Genomic DNA, 26,577 nt, shown 5'->3' on the forward strand with positions numbered 1-26,577 from the left:
TCTGCAGACAGTCCCCTGGGTTCTGGGGCCAGTCCCCTGGGTTCTGGAGACAGTCCTCTAGGTTCTGGAGACAGTCCTCTAGGTTCTGATGCTGACTTTTCAATTCCCTAGAAGTTCTGCGATGGCACACCCACTAGCCACATCCATATACTTCCTGACATTGCCAGCCTCCTTCATGGTTTAAATTGGGGTCATGTGACTGAGTTCTGGCAAGCAGCGATGTGAACAAAAATGACATATTGCTGCTGGTCCTGGGCACATCAGAATGGGTGTGCCTTCTCCAGCCTTATCTTCCCCAATCACGACAAATGTGGAGGACGCTCTGTTAAGACAAGAGTGTCTGTCATTCTCTGTTTGCGCGAGGATGGAGCAGATCCGGGAGACAGTGGATACAGGAGTGGCTCCATCAACTTACATGAGACCTTTGTTACAATGCAGGAATTCGGGGTTTATCTCTTATAATATTTAGGTTAAATTATCAGAAAAATTAAGAAATTAATAATAGAGGTCAGGTGGTTTCAGAACAAACACCTAAACCAAGGCAGTGACTTGGCAGTTACATGCCAAAGTGATGGGATGAGCTGTTTCCTGAAATGTGTCTAACCAACTGGGACCCTTGCCTAACCAACTCATAGTTCTAGGAGAAAAGGTTTAATATCGGATGTTAGTATTTTATGTTTGGCAAGTTATTAAATAGAACAGATGGGCTCAGGACAGAATTGTGTTTGCAACAGGAAATGAGGGATAGAGGGATTTCTGAAATTCAGGGCCTTAGAAAGTTGAAAAACAGACTTTGTCTAGACATGAAATGTTAAGATATTAGATTGACAAAGCCTTTGGGCAACAAAAGCCCAGGTCTTTTTTTTTTTTTGAGACGGAGTCTCGCTCTGTCGCCAGGCTGGAGTGCAGTGGCGCGATCTCGGCTCACTGCAAACTCTGCCTTCTGAAAAGCCCAGGTCTTTGATTCAAGGGCAAAAAGTCAGACTAAGTGTACATCAGATGAATTGCCTGGGGGTAAAGGCCAAATTAACAACATGTCTTCCCACTTTTTGGGGAGAGATATGGGACTGATAAACAAAGAAATAAGATGAGTCTCAGAAATATGTATATTTTTAAAAAAGAACTCTGGGTATAATTAATAGATTATGGAACAGACCAGAAGCAAATACGTTTTTAAGTCTACTAAGCTTTAAGCCTATAAGAGTAAGTCTACTACATTACTACATTTTTAAGGGAATTGCCCTGTCAAAGAAATCATTAGCCCAGTTTTAAAAGGATTTTTTATTTTTATTTTTTTACTGCTTAAGATGTGAAACAATTCTTGGTCCCCCAAGCGTCCAGGAGCAAGAAGCAGGCTGAAGAATTTATGCAACTTGGCCAGGAGGCGTTCCTTCTTTCTCAACACCCACTGTGGACATTGACAAGGGGGAGGATGGAAAGCGCAGAGCTGCTGGAGAGCAGAGAAAATAGCCACAGGCTGTGATGGACAGGGAATTCCTCCCCTTAGTAAGATCAGCCAGTGAACAAGGACACCCCCATGCTCAGTGTAGGGAAACCTTACAGGGCCCGTCATTGAAATGTGATGGATGTCACAGCCCATGGTCCGCTGCATGCTCCCCAGCTCTTCTTTCGCAAATGAGTGCATCTTCCTTCTTCTGTCCTTGGTCCACCATTGCACACTGGGTCTAGGGTGGAGATCAGTTGTCACCTTTCTATGAAGAGCCACATCTCCATAGGGTACTGGGACCGGCCACGGCCCAGCGTCTGCATTGTGAGCTGGATGGAGTGAAAGCATGAGACTTGGGGATGTTTCTCTTAGTGGGAACAGAATGGGAGCTGTTAAGTGTATTCCTCAATGTGTGGGAAGAGGGGGCTGGAAGACAGTCTTTGCTGAGGTTTTTTGCTCATCCAATAGCCCTGTGCTCCCCTACATCTCCAGATGTACATCTCAATTGGGTTGAGGCCACAAGATGACGTTCTAGCAGATGGAAATGTGAGCATAATGATCTCTAGTTCGGGGCACTTCAGTATTAGGGTGCCTCCTCCATTCCTCTACTCCCATGACGGAGTGAACCTGGAAGCCCTGTGTTGAGATGGTGGCATTGCAAGGTAGAGGGAGCCTGGATCCTTAAGTCACTGGATGGAGGAGAGCCCCAGTCAGCGTCCGTTGGACTTGTAAGTGAAAAAGTTTGTTGTGCTGAACTACCTACCCTTAAAATATGCCTTGGGCCCCCAAGCTTCCATGAGTAAGGAAGTAACTGGGAAAAATATCCACAACCCCCATTTCAGATGTAGACAAGGAGGATCACAGAAAAAGGAAGAACCTTCCAAAATGCCGAGAGCTGTGGACATTTACAGATAAGGGAATTATTCCCGAATGGCAGAATCCGCATGCAAACTGAGGGTAGGTAGTGTTAATTACCATGAAAAGTACACTACTTTGATTTCGCTAAAGAAAGTTAGGTCCCCTTTCCATGTCCTCGTTTTCTTAAAAGTAAAATCTAGACACTACAGTACCTACCTCCTAGGATGTTCTAAGTATTAGAATAAACTATGTGGAGAGAGCTTCAGATAGGATCTGACACATGGTAAATGCAAAAGTAAAAAGAAAGAAGGGAAGAAAAAGAAAGGAAGGCAGTGAGGCAGGCAGGTGTCTAATGTCTCAAGCAATCCTTGTTTGAATTCTGCCACAGATTTTTTTGGACTCCTGGGGTGCAGCTGAGATCATGAGTTTGGGGATTGATGCATATTACGATTCTCCCTGATCTAGGTAAATGCACGCTTCCCTCTGGGGAGCAATTTGGAGCAGTGCCTTGATCTGTCTGTTATCAGAATGTTTGTGCAGTGTCAGACTAATGCACTTTTGCAGTACTTAACCTAATTGCCCTGTAAATCCCTGCGATTATATGCTGTTTACTTCCTAATATGTCCTAGGAACAAGTTCGTAATTCACTTAAGGAAGAAGAGAGCCGCCTTCTAAAGTTCTTTTTTTTTTTTTTTAATGTTAACATCATCAATTACTTACTTGCTTGTAATTCAAGAAATAGAGCCCACATATTCATAAATCTGACGATTTAAGTGCTGCTGGACATGGCTCTATGGGAGCAGTCAGGGCTGCTTCCTCCCAGCCAGTTGGCTGGACGGTGGTTTCTCAGAGTACCTTTAACAGAAACCCCACGAGAATGAGCCAGACTTCTAGTAAAAGAAACTCCGGTATTTTGAGTTGTTTTAATGCTTTATGGAGCTAGGTGATCAAGATGAAAGTAGAAGTGAAACTCCTATGTTAGAACAGGAAATTGACTCATTAATATATTAGGGAATATAGTTGTTGAAGCTATTTACGGAGATTGGGGTACAGGGTTTAAGATAGAAGAAGGTATAATGCACATGTCAATTCAATCAATTCAATAATATACTGCTTTTCCCTCTCTCTCTCTCTCTCTCTTTTTTTTTTTTTTTTTTGAGACAGAGCGTTGCTCTTGTCGCCCAGGCTGGAGTGCAATGGTGCAATCTCAGCTCACTGCAGCCTCTGCCTCCCAGGTTCGAGCAATTCTATTCTCCTGCCTCAGCCTTCTGAAGTAGCTGGGATTACAGGCACCCACCACCACATCCAGCTCATTTTTGTGTTTTTTTGTGTGTTTTTTAGTAGAGACGTGGTTTCACTGTGTTGGCCAGGCTGGTCTTGAGCTCCTGACCTCAGATGATTCTTCTGCCTCGGTCTCCCAAAGTGTTGGGATTACAAGCGTGAGCCACTGTGTCCAGCCTTCCCCTCTCTTTTCACTTTATTTAGTCCTAAAGGAGAGAGGATGCCACTGTTGTCATGAGCTGTATGTAGCCCACGCCCCTTTCTAGGACAAGGATTGAGGGATAAACCCCCAGTGGGGAGTGTGCTCCCTGAGGCCCTGGTCTGTGTCTTTAATCATATTGGTTTTTTACTGGCAGATCCACACTGTAACAGGGGTGTGGTTTCCATTCCGTGTTACTGTCCAGGGCAGCATACAGAGATCCAGAAGGGTGGGCATCTGACTCGGGAAGAGGGGCCCGAGCTCTTCGTGTGATGAGGAGACACTGGCCCTTGTCCAGTGTCTGGACCAGAGCATGAACAACACAGTGCAGAACCTTGGCTCAAACACTCACCTGCCAGCCCAACATTTGCGGTTGGGAGAGCACCAGCCCTTTCTCTGGTTTGATCAAGGCTGAGTCCAAGCCTTGCTAATGACCAGGATTGACTTCCCAGGCATTGTGTCATTGTCAGTTTTCCTGTCGCTTTTTAAGAGGCCTTTGTCTCTTTCGGGATGACAACCATGCCACGGGGGTTTTTAAAGGATGGGATGAGTCCTTGGCAAGACTCTTATGTAGCACTATGTCCTACTCTAAGAAGGGTAGAATTTTCTTTCTTGTGATGTGTTGATGACTCTTTCATATAGTGGTTCACAGAAGGTGGTTCCCAACCATCAATATTAGCATCACCTTGGAACCTATGAAAAGTGAACAACTTGGCCGGGCATGGTGGCTCACTCCTGTAATCCCAGCACTTTGGGAGGCCAAGGTTGGCAGATCACCTGAGGTCAGGAGTTCGAGACCAGCCTGACCAACACGGTGAAATCCCATCCCTACTAAAAATACACAAAAAATTATCCGAGCGTGGTGGCGGGCACCTGTAATTGCAGCTACTCAGGAGGCTGAGGCAGGAGAATCGCTAGAACCCGTGAGGTAGAGGTTGCAGTGAGCCGAGATCGTGCCACTGCACTCTAGCCTGGGTGACAGAGTGAGACTCCATCTCAAAAAAAAAACAACAACAACAAAAAAAAAAACAAAAAAGAAAACAATTTGAGGGCCCAACTCAGAGCCCAGACCTACTAAGTTGGAGAATTTGGGGTGGGGCCTGGGAATCTGTATTTGAACAAGGCCACCAGGCAATTTGAGTGCGAGTGAACTTTGAGAACCGCTCTGTTCTTGTAGGTTCCTTGGCAGCCAAATCAGGAGGAGGTTTGTTTGGTAATTGTAGAATAGGAGGAAATGGGGATGCAAAGCATGACAGACGGAGAAAGGCCGGAGCCGATGGCTTCATCAACTTTGATATTTTGGGCTTACCCATTAATAAAGGCTACCTGCTTTTCCACGGAATATGTAGGTTCTTTCTTACCTGTAAACTCGACATGATTTTTTCAGAAACAGTGGATATCACGGAGAATGCTTAGAGGTTTCAGAAGAAAATTGACTGCATTTCCATCCAGCGAACAAGCCAGTCTCTCATCAACGGTGTCAGAGATTTGCCAAATAGGAGCTTTGGTTGTCTAAGCTGTGACCTGTCTCAGAGCCTTGGTACCCTTTTTAGTGGCAACTGAACCTTCATTCATCATCTACATAGTTAGGCCTCATTTTTGCAGATTAAAAACAGCAACAACTCCTAGTCCAGACTGAAATTAGGATGGGCTTCTAAAGGGAGACTGTCTGTTTCCCGATCTGGGCATCACAGCTCACTCCCTGCAGAAAAGTTGATATTTTGATAGTCTTTGCAAACTCTTCTGGTCTGTTAATTGAAAAGCCAGTGCATTTCAAGTGAGTAAACATTGGAGTTCTTATTTCTGCTGCTTCAGGATGAAGAGGGGTGGATAAAACTCCTTAAAACACACTTCACTGTTCCTTCACAGTGATTTTAGTTTAAAAGCCAGGGATTTGTGGGTGATTATTCTGTTCTTCTTGCAATGTGCTGTCTGTTTTTCCCCCAGAGCAATCAATATTTCACAGACTCTACAGAAACAACGCTGATCTGCCGGCTCCTCCCCCGCCACAGTCAGCACATTCACTGGGGGCTGAGTGTGATTATCTGGTACAATACACTTGAGCAATAGTGATTCCGGGCTTGAAAAGTATGCTATAAGTTGATGGGTGGAATTAAAAGCTGGATTTATGCCACGAGAAACTCGGCAAGCAGCCTCTACATCTTAGAGGGTAGTGGGGGAAAGCCGGTATGAAATCTACAGGTACTCCAAAACACAGAAAAAGGAGTTTAAAAATACGTCTTCATTTTGGAATTGGTCTCTATTCATCTATTCATCCTGTAGTCAGTCATTCTATTTATTGAATGAACACTCAGTGTGTGCAGTCAAGGGTTAACTGCACCAGAAAAAGGCTTGGCCTTTGTCTGGCCTCCTGGGTGGTAGCTTCTAAGCCCTTGGAATGTCCTGCCTGTTAAGAGTGTCTTTGTTTACCTGCAGACCTTGGGCCAAGACAGATAGTCTATGCTAAAAATGAATTTCTAGTGGAGGCCTTGATCCACCCAACATCAACTCATCTCTGGAGGAGCTAGAGGTTGAGGTCAGCCTTGCAGGTGGTCAGCCCTGACTGTGGGAGGAACCCTTCGCAGGAATTCTGCATGCCAAGCTCCAGAGGGGTTTCCCCAGTTAGCAGTACTCTGTGCATGTGATCACAAGTTTTTGCTGTGAGGAATGGGCCCGCTCTGCATGACCCACTGGGAAATAACTGGAAGTTCTACACCCAGGCTCCCAGAGATCCTGCCCTAAGCACCTTTTCTTTCTTGTTGCTGATTTTAATCTGTATCGTTTTGCTATAATAAACTGTGATGGTGAGGATACCAGCTTTGCCACATTCCGTGAGTTCTTCTAACAAATTGTTGAACAGGTTAATCTTGCAGCCCTCCCCAACTGCAGAGTGACTATTCAAAAAAAAAAAAAGAAAGAAAGAAAAAGAAACTAAGCAGTGGAGACACAGAGATGGGAACACAGTTTCTTCATTTCCAAGATAGACAAGGAAAGTAACAATTGCAGAAAAGCATAATAAATGCTCTTTGGAAATCCAAGAGAATGAACAATGCACCTGCCACCTTTCACTGTTCTATGAGCAAATGCATTCTTTAGAATCAGTTAGCATTCTGAGAGTTACATCATATCACAAGCATTTTGGTAGAGAGTTCTTGAATCAGATAATATACTCAGATGTTTAAGATATGTAGTTTTTATTCCCCCCAATTTAATGTAGCTTCTTTTTCTTGCCTCCCACTTTCTACCCAAGTGGGCAGAAAATTATCTCAGTTACAAGTAACTTAGTGTCTTTTTGTTAGTCAGTTCTGAGTTCTCCTTATCCTTCCCAAAAGTTGCTTCTAAGTTTCAAGTGTTTTTTGTAGTGCCTGTACTGGGGTTGGAGTGATGGAGGATGACCTTGGTGTGGTCACTGGTTCATCTTGTCCAGCCTGGTCCTCAGCTGTCAGTCTGCTCACATCAGAGCCTTATCGTTGCTATGTTACTTGCCAGGTCTCTCTCACTGAGCTCGCCCACACCATCTCATGGATGCAGGAGATCTTAGCTGCTTCTCTGTGTGGCTCTGGGGCTGCAGCAGACTCTGAGCTAACTTAGGGACTCTCTACCTACATACATATGACAGACCTATATATCCCCTCATGTATCTTTTGTCAGTTTCCCCAAGCCCTACTCAAGGAAGCCTGTGGAGTCTGTGGACCAGCTCGATCAACAATTGCCCCAAGCCCCTTTGAAGCTTTCTGAACTAGAGTGGATGGAAACTGAAATGACATTTCCCAAAGACTGTCACAGCCAGGGTTCCATCTAGAATCGAGCTACTGTTCTACCCTGAAGGCACCCCCGTGAAGACCCGGGGAGAGAGGTGAGCACCATCCCAGTGAAGGATACACTGTGCAGACAAGTGTCTTTTTTGTTTTATTTTTGTTTTTGGATTTTAGTAAGCACAGTAGCTGAGGGTTCAAGTTCTTGTTCCACCTCAATGGTATGTTGATTGTTAATTCTCTAGCATACACAGCCACCCCGGAGGCCACAGTACAGCAGGGGAGTTGCAGCTGGAGCAGCTCTGTGGGGTGGCTGAGCCAGGTTCCTGGCTGTTTTCTTGGCTGTACTGTTTCTGGCTTTGTGGAATCTAAGCTTGTTTACTTGTCCCTTGCAATATGGCTGCTGTTAACTGCAAACCACAACTCTGACCCATGAAAAAATGATGTATGAGAAACCCCATTGCCAGTTTATTAATTTACAATGGAAAAAATGATTGTCAAGGGTTCCACATTAATATTTGCTCATCAGCACACTTTCTCTCTACAAATATATATATATATTTGTGTGTATATATACACATGTATATGTATATTTGTATGTATGTATTGTATGTATGTAATATGTATTTGTGTATATTTATGTATATGTATATTTGTGTGTGTGTGTGTGCGTGTGTGTGTGTGTGTGTGTGTATATTTATATGCCTAATTTCCTATAATAATTTAAGGGCTGCTTGTGGGGCATAAGATCCTTCCAAGGGGAACTGTTGTATGATTTTCTAGTGCTGGATGCAAGTGTCATTCAAGTAATATTCAGGAGAATATTAGATCAGACAAGACCATTTTTTCCTGGACGTGAGAGATTTAAAGTAGGGTGCATGGGTGTTCTCCAGAGAATAAGTTGCCTCTTCCTTTGTGTTTTGGATATACATCTTTTAGACATGGTAAAACTAATGTCCCCACAAGTGCACATCAGTTTGATAACCATGCCCATCATGTCCCAAGCATTTGGTGGCACACTGATGGCTTTTGGGTGTCACACAGGAGAACACAAACTACAAAATACATGACCAAAGAATCTGAAACCGGAACAATGATGAGAACATTTAAAAATGAGCCAAATCGGAGGTGTCTCAGATTTATATCACTAGTATATTTTTAAGGGTAAGTGATTTACTTTTATACATATCTATTCAATGAACAGAAAAATACTAAAATTAGCATACTGAGAGATTACTAAAGTGGGAAAGAGGTTCTAAATAAGTGTCTCCCATCTCCTCTTGTTCACTGCTACTTCTCTCAAGGCCAAGCCTATTTTAATTAAACTATTTTCTTAGTAACATATGCATTTGTATTGTTGAATATTAAGTCTGCTAATAGCATCTTAATTTTGTGTCTTGGCTGGGTCTCTGGAACTTGGAATTCATTTGAAGCTAGTCAAGCTTAGATAACGATAATGATAATTAAATCTCATGCTTCAGTATCTAAGTATGATAATGCTTCAGGCATGAGGGGAAGGAGTTTCTTCCATGATGCCATTTTCCAACTGGTTAGGTGCATTGCAGTGATTTGAATGCATCTTTTCTCTCTAATTCAACTGAAAACAATTACCAGAGGCTGGAAAGTTGGGTCAGGTCTGGAAATGATGACATCTGTAGTGTTCCGAATTAAAAATGACCTAAGCTACCATATGATCCAACACTTGCGCTCCTTGGCATTTAGCCAAAGGAGTTGAAAACTTACGTCCACAAATAACCTGCACAGGGATGTTTATAGCACCTTTATTCATAAATGCCCAAACTTGGAAGCAACAAAGATATCCTTCAGTAGGTAAATAAATAAATAAACTAGGGTGCATCCAGACAATGGAATATATATATATATTTTTTTAATTTTACTTTAGGTTCTGGGATACATGTGCTGAACATGCAGGTTTGTTACACAAGTATACATGTGCCTTGGTGGTTTGCTGCACCTATCAACCCCTCATCTAGGTTTTCAGCCCTGCATGCATTAGGTGTTTGTCCTAGTGCTCTTCCTCCCCCTTACCCCCAATCCCTCGACAGGCCCTGGTATGTGATATTTCCTTCCTTGTGTCCATGTGTTCTCAGTGTTCAACTCCCACTTATGAGTGAGAACATGTGGTGGTTGGTTTTCTGTTCCTGGGTTAGTTTGCTAGGAATAATGATTTCCAGCTTCATCCATGTCCCTGCAAAGGACATGAACTCATTTTTTATGGCTACATAGTATTCCATGGTGTACATGTGCCACATTTTCTTTATCCAGTGTATCAGTGATGGGCATTTGGGTTGGTTCCAAGTCTTTGCTATTGTAAATAGTGCTGCAATAAATATATGTGTGCATGTGTCTTTATTGTAGAATGATTTATAATCCTTTGGGTATGTAGCCAGTAATGGGATGGCTGGGTCAAATGGTATTTCCGGTTTTAGATCCTTGAGGAATCGCCACACTGGCTTCCACAATGGTTGAACTAATTTACACTCCCACCAACAGTGTAAAAGTGTTCCTATTTCTCCATATCCTCGCCAAAATCTGTTGTTTCCAGACTTTTTAATGATGGCCATTCTGACTGGCATGAGATGGTATCTCATTGTGGTTTTGATTTGCATTTCTGTAATGACCAGTGATGATGAGCTTTTTTTCATATGTTTCTTGGCCACATAAATGTCTTCTGTTGAGAAGTCAGACAATGGAATATTATTCAGTGCAAAAAATAAAGGAGCTATCAGGCCATGAAAAGACATGGAGGAAAACTAAGAAAGAAAAAATGTACCAAAGGAAAGAAGCCCATTAGAAAAGACTACATGCTGTAAGATTTCAACTGTATAACATTTTGCAAAAGACAAAACCTCGAAGACAGTAGAAATGTCAGTGGTTTCCAGGAATTGGGCTGGGGAGAGATAGGCAGAGCACAGAGGCTTTTCAGGGCAGTAAAACTACTCTGTATGATATGGTAATTGTGAGTACATTGTCATTGTACATTTGTTCAAACTCATAAAATGTGTAACACCAAGTGTGAACCCTAATGCCAACTTTGGACTTTGGGTGATAATGATATGTAGAGATAGGTTCCTCGTTTGTAACAAATGGATATGGTTTGGCTCTGTGTCCCCACCCAAATCTCATCTTGAATTGTAGTTCCCATAATCCCCATGTGTGGTGTGAGGGAGGGACCTGGTGGAAGGTAATTGAATCATGGGGGCAGTTACTCTCATGCTGTTCTCGTGATAGTGAGTTCTCACGAGATCTGATGGTTTTATTAGGGGCTTTTCCAACCCTTTTGCTCAGCACCTCTTCATCGTGTTTGCTTCCCCTTCTGCCATGATTGTAAGTTTCCTGAGGCCTACTCAGCCCTGCATAACTGTGAATCAACTGAACCTCTGTACTTTATAAATTACCCAGTTTGGGTGTGTCTTTATTAGCAGTGTGAGAATGGACTAATACACACATGAACCCTCTGGTGGAGGATGTTGATAAGGAGGAGGGCTGTGTATGTGTGGGGAAGGGGATGTATGAGAAATCTCTGTACCTTCCTCTCAATTTTGCTGTGAACTTAAAACTGCTCTAAAAAACAAGTTCTGTTGAAAACCAAAGTCATGTAACCCCTGTGACTAATATCAATAGCAGGCCAACACATTTCTGCCACAGGAGTTGGATGGGATAGGTACAAATCTATCTACAGTTCGTTTTCTCCTCCCTATGTCTTTTTATCTACTCTTCAGTTTCTCTTTTCTCTTACTTTGCATATTACCATTGCCTTTTCTCCACAATTTAAATAAACCAATGAAATTCCAGGCAACATTTCTGTTTGCTTTAGGAAGTCAAATTCAGTGAGATCACCGATAGCTCTATTGACATTTTTATTCCCTAGTATCCATCTTAGTTTTTGGTACTCTATTTTTGGAAAGGTGGAATACTGAGATATGGGTAGATGTCTGCACATTCTTAGCCTGCAGTGTGGATATAATAAATTGCAAACAGGTGGTCTAGTTTTCACTTTTTACTTTTCTACCTGATGGTCTTTAATGATAGAGTTGGCCCTTGTAGCTCTTCTGCCAATGAAGAACCAAATCTTTGCTAAACCCTGTCCTGTGTACTGAAGGTAGGAGTGAATGGACTCCAATGAGAATGACAAATAAATCATTATAATACCACTGAAAACAAGTGATAATGAAAGTACCAGCATAACTTACTTTATCGTGTTTTGCTTTATTATGATTTGCAGATACTGGGTTTTTTTTTTTGTTTTTTTGTTTTTTTGTTTTTTTTTTATAAACTGAAGGTTTATGGCAGCCCTGCATTGAGCAAGTCTACTGGCACCATTTTTCCAACAGCATGAGCTCATGTCATCTCTGTGTCACATTGTGACAATTCTAGCAATATTTCAGCTTTTCATTATCATTATATTTGTTATGGTGATCTGTGATCCATGATATTTCATGTTACTATTGTTTGTGGCACCATGAACCATGCTCATGTAAGATTTTAACCCTAATTGATAAATGTGTGTGTTCTGACTGCCCCACAGAGCAGCCATTCTCCTATCTCTCTCCTTCTCCTCATGCCTCCCATTCTCTGAGACACAAAAATATTGAAATGAAGCCAGTTAATTACCCTACAATGGTCTCTAAGTGCTCAAGTGACAGGAAGAGTTACACATCTCACATTTTAAATCAAAAGCTAGAAATGACTAAGCTTAGTGAGGAAGGCATGTTGAAAGTGGAGACAGGCCGAAAGCTAGGTCTTCTGTATCATATAGTTATGTTTTGAACATGGAGAAAAAGTTCTCGGAGGAAGTTAAAAGTGCTACTCCAGTGAACACACAGATGATCAGAAAGTGAAATAGCCTTCTTGCTGATATGGAGAAAGTTTGAACGGCCTGGTTAGAAGATCAAACTAGTCACAGCATTCTCTTAAGCTAAAGCCTTATCTTGAGCAAGATCCTAACTCTTCAATTCTGTGAAGGCTGGGAGAAATGAGGAAGCTGAAGAAGAAAAGCTGGAAACTAGCAGAGATTGTTGCATGAGATTTAAGAAAAGATGCCATCTCTGTGACATAAAAGTGCAAGGCAAAGTAGCAAGCGTGCTGATGGAGAAGCTGCAGCAAGTTCTCCAGAAGATCTAGTTAAAATCATTGATTAAGGTGGCTACACTAAATAAAAGATTTTCAGTGTAAATGACTCAGCCTTCTATTGGAAGAAGGTGCCTTCTAGGACTTCCGTAGTTAGAGGAGAGAAGTCAATTTCTGGCTTCAAAGGACAGGCTGACTTTCTTGTTGTCGGGTAATGCAGCTGGTGACTTTAAGTTGAAGCCAACACGCATTTACCACGCTGAAATTCCCAGGGGCCTTAAGAATTATGCTTAATCTACCCTGCCTGTGTTCTATAAATGGAACAACAAAGCCTGGATGACAGCATATCTGTTGACGGCATATGTCTGTTTACTGAATATTTTAAGCCCACTGTTGAGATCGGTTGCTCAGAAAAAAAGATGCCTTTAAAAATGTTACTGCTCACTGACAATGCACCTGGTCACCTAAGAGCTCCGATGGAGACACGCAAGAAGATTTATGTTATTTTCATGCCTTCTAATGCAGCATTCATTCTGCACCCCATGGATCAAGGAGTAATTTTGGCTTTCAAGTCATACATTTTATAAGGCTATGGCTGCCAGAGATAGTGATTCCTCTGATAGATTTGGGCAAAGTAAGTTGAAAACCTTCTGGAAAGGATTCACCATTCTTGATGCCATGAAGAACATCGGCAATTCATGAGAGGAGTCAAAATGTCAACTTGAACAGGAGTGTGGATGAAGCTGATTCCAGCCCTCATGGATGACTTTGAGGGGCTCAAGATTCAGTGGAGGAAGTCACTGCAGGTGTGGTGGAAACAGCAAGAGAACTAGAATTAGAAGTGGAGCCTCAAGAGGTGACTGAATGGCTACAAGCTCATGATAAAACGCGAAAAGAGGAATCATTGCTTCTTATGGATGAGCAAAGAAAGTGGTTTCTTGAGATGGAATCTACTCCTGGTGAGGACGTGTGAGCATCGTTGAAATGACAAAGGATTTAGAATATTACAAAGACTGATTTGATAAAGCAACAGCAGAGTGTGAAAAGATTGACTCCAATGTTGAAGGACGTTCTGTTGTGGGTAAAATGCTATCAAATGGCATTGCACGCTATAGAGAAATCTTCTGTCAAAAGAAGGGTCTATTGATGCATTGATGCCTTTTTTTAAGACATTGCCACAGCCACTCCAACCTTCAGCAGTCCCCAACCTGATTAGCCAGCAGCATCCACATGCAGGCAAGACCCCCCAGCAGCAAAAAAATTAGGTCTTGATGCAGGTCCACGTCATGATGATCAGTTTTAGCAATAAAGTATTTTTTTATTTTTTATTTTATTATTATTATACTATAAATTTTAGGGTACATGTGCACAATGTGCAGGTTTGTTACATATGTATCCATGTGCCATATTGGTGTGCTGCACCCATTAACTCGTCATTTAGCATTAGGTATATCTCCTAATGCTATCCCTCCCCCCTTCCCCCCCCCCCACCCCACGACAGGCCCCGGTATGTGATGTTCCCCTTCCTGTGTCCAAGTGTTCTCATTGTTCAGTTCCCACCTGTGAGTGAGAACATGAGGTATTTGGTTTTTTGTCCCTGCGATAGTTTGCTGAGAATGATGGTTTCAGCTTGGTCCCCTCTTTGATGTAAATTTGGCTGCCAGAAACCTTAGGCTTGCGTTTTCTCTGTCAACAACCCCAGGGGAAAGAGATTCTCTCCAAACTCCTTCAGAGGTGTAAGCATTTTCTGTGATTGGTTTCGTGGCATTAGATATTCATTTCTAAGCAAGTTACAATGTAGTGCCTTGAGATGGTCTGAGCAGCCAGGCCTTAATCAAAGGCCCACCTCAGCTTAGAATAGAATCAACCCACTCATCCACATGTACTCCCAGTGAGGGATAGGTGGAAATACAGCTTGTGATATCAGAGAAAGAGGGAATGAATTCTTGAAAAGCGGAAAAATAAATTTCTACAATCGTTACCAAAACATAGATCTTCAGAAATCAATACAGTTTTTCTGTGAGGTGTGACTATTCCATGCCTGTTTTTGTTTTTAATTTCTTTTCTTGATAGTATTTATTGGGCTTCTATTTATTAGGATTATAGTGTTTCTTTGGCTTTTATTTATTAGGATCTATAGTGTTTCTTTGGCTTTTATTTATTAGGATTATAGGATTTTTTACTTATTTTCTGCCACTATTGCCGGTAAAGACTTAGAAGCATAGCAACAACGACAGAAAATACAAACACATAATCTATTTCTAATTTTGCAGTAGAGCAGGGAAGGTGCTCCAGGGGATGAAGGAAGTGATGATTCCATTTGGGGTGGAAATTCCATAGAAAATCTTTTTTTCAGATGTCAGTCACGTCCATCAGAGATAAGCTTGGTGTGTTTATATGGCCAGGGGCTTTGACCTGGAGCCTGCCTGTCTTTACAGCCCTCTTAAAGTCCCTTGAGTTATTCCAGAGTAAACTGTGCTTCTCAATAGCTCATAAAAAAATAAGGAGTATTTTATAGGATGCCTTTTCCTCGTGGAAGATGTAATGTGTGAAAACACTTCTGAATTTTATAAGAATCTGTCCAGGAAATCTGGCTTATGTGTTAGAATTCTACATCTTCCAAATGTGTACAATTTATATTTGTGGATGAATTCCTTTGTAGTTTTTTTTTTTTTTTGCAAGTATGTCATGGCTGGGTCCCTACTTTTGAATTTCTTCTTCTATTTCCCCACTCACTGCTTTTGATTGAATTCTTATGCCTCTGACCTCATTCAAATGGTGTTTTTTTTTAAACTCCTGTTTGAATGTACCCATCACCCCATCCACCCCCCACCAATAAAGCACTTCTAAATATAGGACCCAGTCTGAACTAGGTAGGAAATTCTGTGATTGAGCTCCACAGGTAGTCCAAGGCAGAAGGGAAAATCCTACCTTTAGGGCATTTCATGATGTGCAGAGAACACTTCAACGAACGTACCTACACGTTCTAAACGCTATGTTATGGTTGAAATGCAGGTGAGAGTGTGTGAATACAATATTTTGGTTCCCTGACTATACATTTTTATTTTTAAAGGGATTTCTTTCATGTTTCACTTAGGAGAATGACATTTTAGTCCTTGGATTGCCTGAGGGAACATGCTTATATGATGGATTGCGAGACAACATTACTGTCTCAGGGGACTGTCCTACTTGTACTCCGTGAATGTTATTTGCTTCTGGGGAATCTTGATGGAACACATCTTTATAATCATTTTACTTACCATGCTGGTAAGTGCTACAGCTCTGTTTGATGTAAATATGGGGTGTTCATTACAGGAAAGTTGTTTTTATTGTATTTATAAATACTTTTTTAACACTTCAGGGCCTGAAAAATAATTTATGACATTCTGGTTACCAATGTGTACAAATAAAGTAAACAGGAGTGTATCACTGTCCTTTAAGTACCTCTCCCATTGAGATCAGCACAAATGTCCTCTCCTATCTTGATTGTGTACAGTCAGCCCTCCAAATCTGTGGGTTCTGTGTCTGTGGATCCAACCAACTGTGGACAGAAAATATTTGGAAACAAAAAGTCTGTACTGAACATGTTCCCTCAGGCAATCCAAGGACTAAAATGTCATTCCCCTAAGTGAAACATGAAAGAAATCCCTTTAAAAATAAAAATGTATAGTCAGGGAACCAAAATATCGTATTCACACACTCTCACCTGCATTTCAACCTTAACATAGCATTTAGAATGTGTAGGTACATTGGTTGTAGTGTTCTCTGCACGTCATGAAATGCCCTAAAGGTAGGATTTTCCCTCTGCCTTGGACTACCTGTGGAGCTCAGACAATCACAGAATTTCCTACCGAGTTCAGACTGGGTCCTATATTTAGAAATGCTTTATTGATGGGGGGTGGATGGGGTGATGGGTACATTCAAACAGGAGTTTAAAAAAAAACACCATTTGAATGAGGTCAGAGGCATACAGAATTCATCAAAAGCAGTGAGTGGGGAAATAGAAGAAGTAATTCAAAAGTAGGAATTGTCATTATTCTCTAAACTATGCAATATAACAATGATTTATATAACATTTATATTGTGTTAAGCATTACACGTAATCTAGACATGATTTAAAGTATACAGGAGGGTGTGCCTATGTTATATGCAAATATGACTGACACTATTTTCTATCAGGGACATGAGCATCCCGAGATTTTGGTTTCCACGGATTTTGGTATCTGCAGGGAGTGCTGGAACCAATTCCCCACTGATACCAAGGGACAACTGTATATAAAAATGCATAGAATATATCTGATTACATATGAGTATATATGTATATTCATGTATATGTATACACACATAGACACACACAATATACTTCAAGGAAAAGAAGAAGAACATCATCTCACCAGAGCCATCATAATAGCCTCCTTTTGTCTGCCTGGGTCTGTTCTCACCTGCCAGTGTCCCATGCCCTACAGAATAGCTCGTTATCATGAGTAAGAGCTATAGATCAGCTAGTTTCTCAATTTATAACTTTCAAGTGTTTTTCCATTATACTCGTGATAACATCTCCAGCATGGCCCACAAAACCATACCCAATTTATCTCCTGTGTACATCATGTCTGAAATCGTGTTCTATCACATTATCACACATTTAATGAGCTTCTCAGTCATACTGGCTGCCTATTCTTCAAACTCTAGCCAGGACTTTGTTTCAAGCCTTTGAACTTATTGACTCCTTTTTTTTAGAACACCTGCTTCCAACTTCTTCCCAAGTGTATCAGTGAGATATGGCCAAACAGTGATGTAGAATAAATGTTTACAAAATGTGTACAGCATAAAAATCAGCATTTCTCTGGCTCATATGTCACTGGGAGGCTGAGGGACCACTGGAAATTGGCTCATGCAGGCTGGGCTCAGCGAGGTGGCTCTTCTGGCCCTGCCTGGGCTCCCTCCCATATCTGCAGTTGGTCAGCTCCTCTGCAGGTGGCTCTGTTCCACACACCTATCATCTGGCCCCCAGGGTCAGAAGGCTACCCTTCGATGTTCTTCTTACAGCCATAGACAAATTGCAGGAACACAGATGGCAATGCACAAGACTGCTTGGGAACCAGCTTAGAGTCATGCCTGTTTTATTCTGTTGACCAAAGCATGACCCATGGGTCTAATTCAGAGACAAGGGATGGAGAAATATCCCCTGCCCCTTTTCTGGGAGGAATTGGAAAGTCACAGTAGCAAGGGTTGTGGGTACTGAGAGGTGTAAAGGATCAGGTCCACTGTTTCAAGCTATGACACCTCTTCTCTCCCCCTCTGGTCATTCAGTTCTTAGCTCATTTGAGACACCTCACAGAAGTAATCCTTATCCTAAAGTAACATTGCACCAAGGATCTCTCTGCCTATCACTGTATTTTATTTCCTCAAATCATCTTGTCTACATATGCACTGTCTGTGTTCCTCCCACCTCACTAGAATATAAGATCCATAAATCTACCCTGAGGAACTTTAACTGTGTAGGTACAAGATAAGCACTCAGTGCAGTGTTGTTGAATGGATGATAGGTTTAAATGTCAGTTCCTATTCACATTAAGTTTTGCATATTATCTGATTTCACCTAGAATTAATGAGATCAGGTTTCTAGTCTAGAATCTGCTTTTAACATGATCTGTGTCTTGCAGCAAGGTACCTCTTTATCATATCTGCTTCCTCCTATGTAAAATAAAGCTGTTAACCTATATAGGTTCATACTTTGCTTTCAGCTCTGTCTGTGATTATAAACCCTGAGTCTGTTGAACAAGGTATATTTGCATTGCGTTCATTCCTGAGTGCCATGGGAAGTGGTATTTCCACAAACTGAGCAGTAGTCCCAGATATTGCAAGCCTTCTCAGCAAGTGTTAATGAAGTCCCTACTATGTACAGAGGCCACATTAGAGAGGGGAGCGGGGAGTCCGTGGATGATAGGGAGGCAACACTCCTGCTACTGGGAACTTACAGGAATAGCAAATGTGAAACATCAGTATAAAAAGGCAAAGTGCCCAGTACTGCAAGAGAACTTCCACAGGACTTAGGAGAGCTTTGAACACATTGCTACAATGCTAAGTATGATTGCTTGCTACCATCATTTTGGACTATGCATATGTTCTCTAATCTTAGTGAAAAATTATTTAGCCACTTTTTGAGTAAAGGCCGTGCTTTCCAACAGTCTATATATTTTGGCTTAATGTACAGTATGTGAAATATCCCTTTTTACATTTTTCTCATAGAAACCAAAAGCAACTTACTATGCATGACTGAGGATCTCTCTTGATTTTCACTCCTCCTGACAGCTATGAAAACAACATATTAATTTCCTCTGGACTTTGATGTGATGTTAATGTTCATTTAGCTGGCCATCTATGTGATAACTGTCAAGAAAATCTCTTGATTCACCTTAAATGTACTAATCACATGGAAGTGAATCATCATCTTAAATGAGGCCATATGGCTTATGGGGTTGCTAAGCCAAATCAGCTTTAAAAAGCTTGTAAACCCCCTTCTGCATAACCAGGGAAAGTGCTGGGAAGCGCCCTGTGGTTGTGGCTCTAAACCATTGCTGTTTGCTTAACATACCCTCCATGTCAAAGGGATATATGCTCTTGCACTGCTGGCTTACACAGGAACCATGGAAGCCAAAAGTGAGCCCCTTGGTTTTCTGTTGGCAAGCCTTGGAAATCGATCAAAATGAGACCTCTTAGTCTGACACTAAACGATACGTAACACTAAACGATACGATGATATGTGCAAAGATGAGGGGAAGAAAAAAGCATGGGTGAATTGTAACTGAAATTATAAAAACTTTAAAAATCCTGCAAGTATTAAGGAATTTGATATTTTAAAAAAATACATGTCAAAAGGAGTAAGTTCCCCGTGACGTTTGATCCCAGCTGCATTTCTCTGCACCTCCCAGTGCTTTAAAAGGTGTGAAGCACAGGCTTTACATTCAGCACAATGCCAGTTTATTTTAGTCTACAATACTGAGGATTGAGCAAGCAAAGGAAAAACATCTTCCTCTCCAAAGTGGGCCTTAATTCCTTGGTGACAATTGCTGGTCTTCCCCAAAAGCCAAAACTGCAATATTTCAGTGTTTGTCATCAATAATTTTTTTTTAACTCACCCTTCACACCTTTACTGCTTGCTGCTCCCCACCCACTTTTCAGCACATTTAAAATCAGTCCAAAACCTTTCCCAGCCTTCAAGTGTCTGAGACCTGATTTATTTCATGGATATATTAAAACACACTTGGACCCAGCCAATGTATGTGACCAGTTTTACTTGTCTTTCTTCTATGCTTGTAATATAATTTTTATAGTACAATAAAATATCTGGAATCACATCACATTTTTTATCTTCTGTTTCCTTGAGTTGGGATAGTTTTGCCAAGATGCCATTGAAGAAAGTTACTTCACCATGATGGTGCTAGGAAGAAAAGCAACCAACCAAACAAAAAGTCCAGGATTCTTGCAGCTTCTAAGCTTGAAAGTTAGAGAGACTCCAACCATTTAGTTTCCCTGAGTTTTTACATACCCTTGTTTCTAAATGATTAACCTTTTTTTCCCCACAGTGATTAGTTTTATAGAATGTGTATTTTGACTTTTGGAAGAAAATTCAGAAAACCTGAACCTCATAGGGCTCTATAACTTCCATACCTCCATGTGGCATCAGTTTGGGAATTTACCCAGGTGTCCACCCTCCTGTGTCTCTTCCTCTTCCTCCTCAACCTCCTCCTCCTCATTGCTATTGAATAGACAGCACATGTACATGAAAGCAATTACAAACTACCAAGGTTTTTACTAAGAAAATAGTCCTCTTTCTTGTGTCTTCCAGAAGTCCTGCTTCGGAGCTGTGTCCTTTGTCTGCATCTTCTTTCTGAGACCCACCTTTGCACACATAGACCTATAATCCTTGCTCCATCTTCAGAAACGTTCACATAGCACACACTGCTTTGCATCTTGCTTTGAGTCCACGAAAAATGCATCTTACACAGCATTTCCATATCATAACATGTAGAGCTGGCTCATTCTTTTTAATAGGTACAAATAATTTTATTGGACAAATGTACTGTGAATGATTTAACCAGTCTCCTACTAGGGTATATTTAGCTTGTTCCCAATCTTTATTTCATATCATGCCACAAAAAGTATTTTGTGCATATATCATATTGTATGTGTGTACACATATCTGTCTCCTAAATGCTTAGACGCTGAGCCAAAGAAAGAGATTGCCAAATTCTGTAGACCAATTGGATTATCTTGTGAAATGGAAGATTTCAAAAATAAAAATAATGCCATAGTACTTAGAATAGGCAAGAGTAGTATTTCAAATGGCAATAATTTGGGAGTGCCTTTTAGTTTTTCTTGCTACAGCTTGGTCCATCTAGAAAGATGATCCCTGGAACCTGGGAAGAGAGGGCCATGTCTTCCCAGTTCCAAGTCAGCTATTTTTTTACTCCCTAAAATCAGATGGACATTATATTCAGTAGTTTCTTACAATTATATTCTGCAGAATTTTGGTGAATATTTTAGTGTTACACGAATTAAGACATGTCTCATAATCAGTGGGGTTTAAATTTTAATAAAACATGGTACTTTTTATAATGGAAATCAGAACAAATTATTGTGGTTTAAAAAGAAAAAAACTTTATTAGCCTTTTTTCAAATATGTTATTTAGATAAGTTTTTAATTTAGTGCAAAATCTTTAGCTTAATAACTCCATACTATTTTTGTTATCAGTGCTGTATTTTACTGTCGATTGGACCCATCTTGAATTTTTGAAGGAAAGAGATGAATTGCTACTCATTCTTGTGCTTATTTATTAAGTAGTCAGAATTATCCATTGAAATATGCATCAGGTCCAGCACTCTCAAACTCAGAATTCTTCATGTTTTATATTTTCTCATTTCTCTTTAAATTAATTCTAACTAATTTATTTGCAAATAATCCCCCTCATTAGAGGGGCAAAAAAGCTTCCATGAGGTGAGGTTTCTTTTTTCTCTTTCTCTCTTTTCTTTTTTTTTTTTTTTTTTTTTTTGCTATCACTGTACCTTCAGTGACTGGCTTGGAATAAACACTTGATAAATAAATATATGTTGAGTGAATATATCATGTGGCCCCACCCTAGTTCCTAAAACCGAAAAAACAAAAAAAAAAAAACAAAAAAAAGCCAGTTTCACTCAAAATGCTGATTGAATGACAGAATCAATTCTGTTTCGTTGGCATGCTATTTTCAAAAAGAAAGAATGGAATGTGTGAAGCCATTGCAAAGTGCAGCATGGATTTTCATTTTTCTTGAAGCCTTCTTCCAAAGCACAGTTCCTCTGCTCTGAAATTACTGCTGTTTGATGATATGCATGATGCATGCTCTAGGAATTTTACCACCATCACCATCCTCCGATACAAGGGATGCATAGTAGATAATTGATGTTGTTATTTAAGGGTTACCCACGAATCTTTGGAAGCCATGATGAGGATATGCCACTGGCTACCCCTTTGATCTGACTTACCTGGCCCTCAACAATGCCCCCTTCTTCCTCAATCTTCATTCCAGGCCTTCTCCCTGCTATTCGGAGTTTGTATATACCTCTTCCTTTCATGCCTTGGGTTTGGAGACGTTCTGCCTTCATTCCTTTTGTGGATTCTTGAGATGTCCAGATGTCTTCAATATTCTTTTTCTTTCTTTTCTCTCACCGTAACACATCCATAGCTTCACATGGTCAACCTGACCACTGTGAATGAAAGACTTGACTTTTTCCCTTCTCTTTTGCATAGATGAAGTCAGATGCTGGTGGTCTGTTCAATGGAAGTATAACTGAAGATGATGCTTGCAATTTTCAAATTGGACCATGACAAGGGGGTGAGGTCTCAGGACCTTCTCCCTCCTCCATGCTGGTTAGAAAATGAGCTGTCCTGGCCTGTGTGGATGAAGGAGGACAAAACAGTAATGATAGTGAAGCAAAAACACAGGATGCCCAAGCGCTGTCGCCACTGAGCCCTGGGCTGCTTGCATCCCAACAGCCTAAGGAAAAACAGACGGCTGTCTCATTTAAGCCTCTGTGATTTCTGGTCTTTGCTGCAGCAGATGCAACTTTCTTCTGAGCAATCTTCTCACCCGTCATTTACACAGCCAGTGAAAAAGAATGGAAGCACAATTCTGTGTCCTATTCACTGGACATGTTGCCAGATTCTTACGTGATCCATGAGAAACAGGGGCAGGAAGTGAAATAACGTTTGGAAGCATTTGCCATGTAACAGTGTACCTGTGGGAACAGCAATATGAAAAGTGGGTAATTGGTAGGAGGAAGCGCCTTGCGTGGTGATTGTATTAGAAGGGACTTGGTGGATGCAAGCCTGCTGCAGCGATCTGTTCCAGCCGCGGCGGTGTCAGAATGTGGCGGTCCTGACGTGGTGGCCCTTTGCGTCTCAGGAGCAAAGTGGCAAAATGGCAAGGATGGGGGTTGCTCATCTCAACCTCACAAATGAGACGGCACCTGGAGAAACACATTTCATCCCAGGTACCTCATTAGCAGAGAGACACAGATAAATTGGTCAGGGTTTGGAGAGGAATGAAAAAAATTCAGAATATAGAAAGAGCAACACATTAACCAAGGTACTAAAGGAACCGATTTATGAAGAAAGATTAAAGGAACTAAATATGTACTCCTGGCTAAGTGGTAACTAAAAGAGAACATAATAGAACATATTTGAGAGGGTAGAAACAAGACACATGAAAAGGGATGGTTTAATTCAGTCTCTGAGGGGAGTGCATAAAAACAATGAAATTCAGAAAAGAGAAATGTACTATAAAAGTCCAGGGAACAATCCCGGAGATGAAATCTATTTGATCACACTAATCTTCAGCAGGAGATTCACTACTTAATGGACTTAATCCTACTGCTAAGAACAGAATCAATGTTTTTATGTTGAGCTGTGATAACTCTGTCTGCTTGCCGAGGGACTGTGGCTGTAGATTTGCTCAACTACCCATGATGATAAGCTTTGGTCCACCTGCCCACAGGTCATCAAGCAGCCAACCAAAGGAGATCAGCTAGTTGTCCTGGAGAATGTATATTACCTGCATCACTGTTCTTTCTCTAGGGTATTAGTTGACTGGTTGAAATATGTGTGGGGGTCTACATGGGGTAGGAGCAGGAGATAGCAAGAAGGACAGCTGGAAGTGAGTATTTATTTGTATTTGTATACTTGAATCATTTGTTCTTGCATATTCGAGTGGGTACCGATTGTCCATCCCTTCCCCCATGTATTAGTCCGTTTTCATGCTGCTGCTAAAGACATACCCAAGACTGGGTAGTTTGTAAAGAAAAAGAGGTTTAATGGACTCACAGTTCCACTTGGCTAGGGAGGCCTCACAATCATGGTGGAAGGCAAAAGGCATGTCTTACGTGGCGGCAGACAAGGGAGAATGAGAGCCAACTGAAAGGGGAAACCCCTTATAAAACCATCAGATCTCGTGAGACTTATTCACTACAGTGAGAACAGTATGGGGTAAACTACCCCCACGATTCAATTATTTCCCACTGGGTCCCTCTACAACATGTGGGAATTATAGGAGCTGCAATTCAAGATGAGATTTGAGTGAGGACACAGCTAAACCATATCACCCCACAAAATAAAGAACTTCTGACTGATGTCTTCTACTTGTTTAAAAAAAAGGAAAGAAAAAGATGAGTGCTTCTAAGCCATCCCAACCACTTCAGGAAGGTTTCTTCTGTTCTAAACCCCAGATTGTGTATCACAAGGTACAGCTGAAGAAAGGCACTCTGGTAATGCTTTCAGGAATAGTACCAATGAGTAATTTTGTTGCTACTTTCCATTCTGGGATATGATTCCAGAAGCAAATAATTACCATATTAAAATTAAACATTATTTGGATTTATAAAATGAGTATAACATGGTGAAACCCCATCTCTACTAAAAATACAAAAAAAAAAAAAATTAGCTGGGTGTGGTGGCGGGCGCCTGTAGTCCCAGCTGCTTGGGAGGCTGAGGCAGGAGAACAGCATGAACCCAGGAGGCGGAGCTTGCAGTGAGCTGAGGTTGTGCCACTGCACTCCAGCCTGGGCGACAGAGCAAGATTCTGTCTCAGAAACAATAATAATAAAAATAAATAAATAAATAAATATAAGGAAAAAACCCACAATTCACCTTTTATCCACCTTCTCTGGCAACTGCATGCATCCTATTTCAGGCCCATTGTCTTCTATTTCTTTTATTTGTCTTAAGGCATTTATATTTACACCGGAGTAGGTTCCCAGTAATTAGAAGCTTAACATTTACAATTGCGAATATGTATCGACGAGTGATTCAGGTCTGGAGATTATAAAGATGTTGAGTGATTCCGGAGCATAATTGAGTCATGCTGGTTAGCCAGCGAGCTCAGTCCTCTGTGGGGGCTGAAAAGGGTCCCTCCAAGAAGACTGTGGCTTAAGCTCTAGAATCTGTGGATTGCTGCTGCTTTAGGTGGTGAAAGGGACTTTGAATATGGAATTAAGCGAATGATCTTGATATGTGGAACTTTTCTGAATGATTTGTGTAAATCCACAGAAATCACAAGCATTCTTATAGAAGGGAAATAGTAGGGTCGGAGTAAGAGATGGAGACTGATAAGGCAAGTTGTCTGAGTGATATGGCACAATGTCAGCTCACTGCAAGCTCCGCCTCCTGGGTTCATGCTATTCTCCTTTCTCAGCCTCCCAAGTAGCTGGGGCTACAGGTGCCCGCCACCATGCCCGGCTAATTTTTTTTTTTTTTGTATTTTTAGTAGTACAAGTTGTCTGAGTGATACTGTTTTTGAGACAGAGTCTTGCTCTGTCGCCCAGGCTGGAATGCAGTGGTGCAATCTCAGCTCACTGCAAGCTCCGCCTCCTGGGTTCATGCTATTCTCCTGCCTCAGCCTCCCAAGTAGCTGGGACTACAGGTGCCCACCACCACGCCTGGCTAATTTTTTTTTTTTTGTATTTTTAGTAGAGATGGGGTTTCACCATGGAGTGAAGGAGTCTGGGCAGCCATCAGAAGCCATGAAGGGTGAGGAAGTGGCTCCTTTCGCCAAGGAGTCTGGGCAGCCATGAGAAGCCTTGAAGGGTGAGGAAGTGGCTCCTCCCTGGTGTCTCCAGGAGGAGCTCAGGTCTGTCTGCACCAGGATTCCAATCTACTGAGACTCATCTTGAACTTCTGACCTTCAGAGCTATAACGTGGTTAATTGCTGTTGGTTTGAGGCACCAAGCATGTGATTTTACCTTTTATATCAGCAATAGGAGAATAATATACCCCCTGGCCAGCATTCTGATCTCACTGAAGGTATGTTTTGTTGTTTGCTTTGTTGTCACACTTTGTGGTGACACAAACTCAGCTCCTTTGTGGAAACTGCCCATTGAACAGGGATGGTGAGAGCCGAGAAGGCCTGAGGTGTATGTCAAGGTGTCACATTTGAATTGTAATGGAAATATGACTCAGGAGAAAGCTAGGCATCTGCATAAGTACAAACCCTTCCATATTTACAGCTTTGGGAATGCATTTCCTGAGGTCTCTGGAGTGAGTTTTTTTTTTTTAACTTCTAAGTTCAGGGGTGCATGTGCAGATGTGTTACATAGGTAAACTTGTGTCATGGGGGTTTGTTGTACAAATTAGCTCATCACCCAAGAAGTAAGCCTAGTGCCCATTAGTTATTTTTCCTGATCCTCTCCCTCTTCCCACCTTCCACCCTCCCATAGGCCCAGTGTGTGTCGTTACCCTCTATGTGCCCATGTGTTCTCATAATTTAGCTCCTACTTATAAGTGAGAACATGTGGCATTTAACTTTCTGTTCCTGGCATAGTTTGCTGAGGGTAATGGCCTCTAGCTCCATCCATGTCCGTGCAAAGGACATGAGCTCATTCTTTTTTATGGCTGCATAGTATTCCATGGTGTA

The 26,577-nt window shown here is 41.5% G+C and overlaps 1 protein-coding gene across 1 annotated transcript in view; it reads left to right on the plus strand.

Moving 5' to 3' along the window:
• TMEM132D (transmembrane protein 132D) overlaps positions 1 to 26,577 on the plus strand; it is an 832,732-nt gene that overhangs the window by 291,528 nt on the left and 514,627 nt on the right. The gene's annotated exons all lie outside the window — the stretch shown is intronic.

Source organism: Hylobates moloch, unplaced genomic scaffold (assembly GCF_009828535.3).
Source record: "Hylobates moloch isolate HMO894 unplaced genomic scaffold, HMol_V3 SCAFFOLD_12, whole genome shotgun sequence".
In the NCBI taxonomy this organism is placed as follows: Eukaryota; Metazoa; Chordata; class Mammalia; order Primates; family Hylobatidae; genus Hylobates; species Hylobates moloch.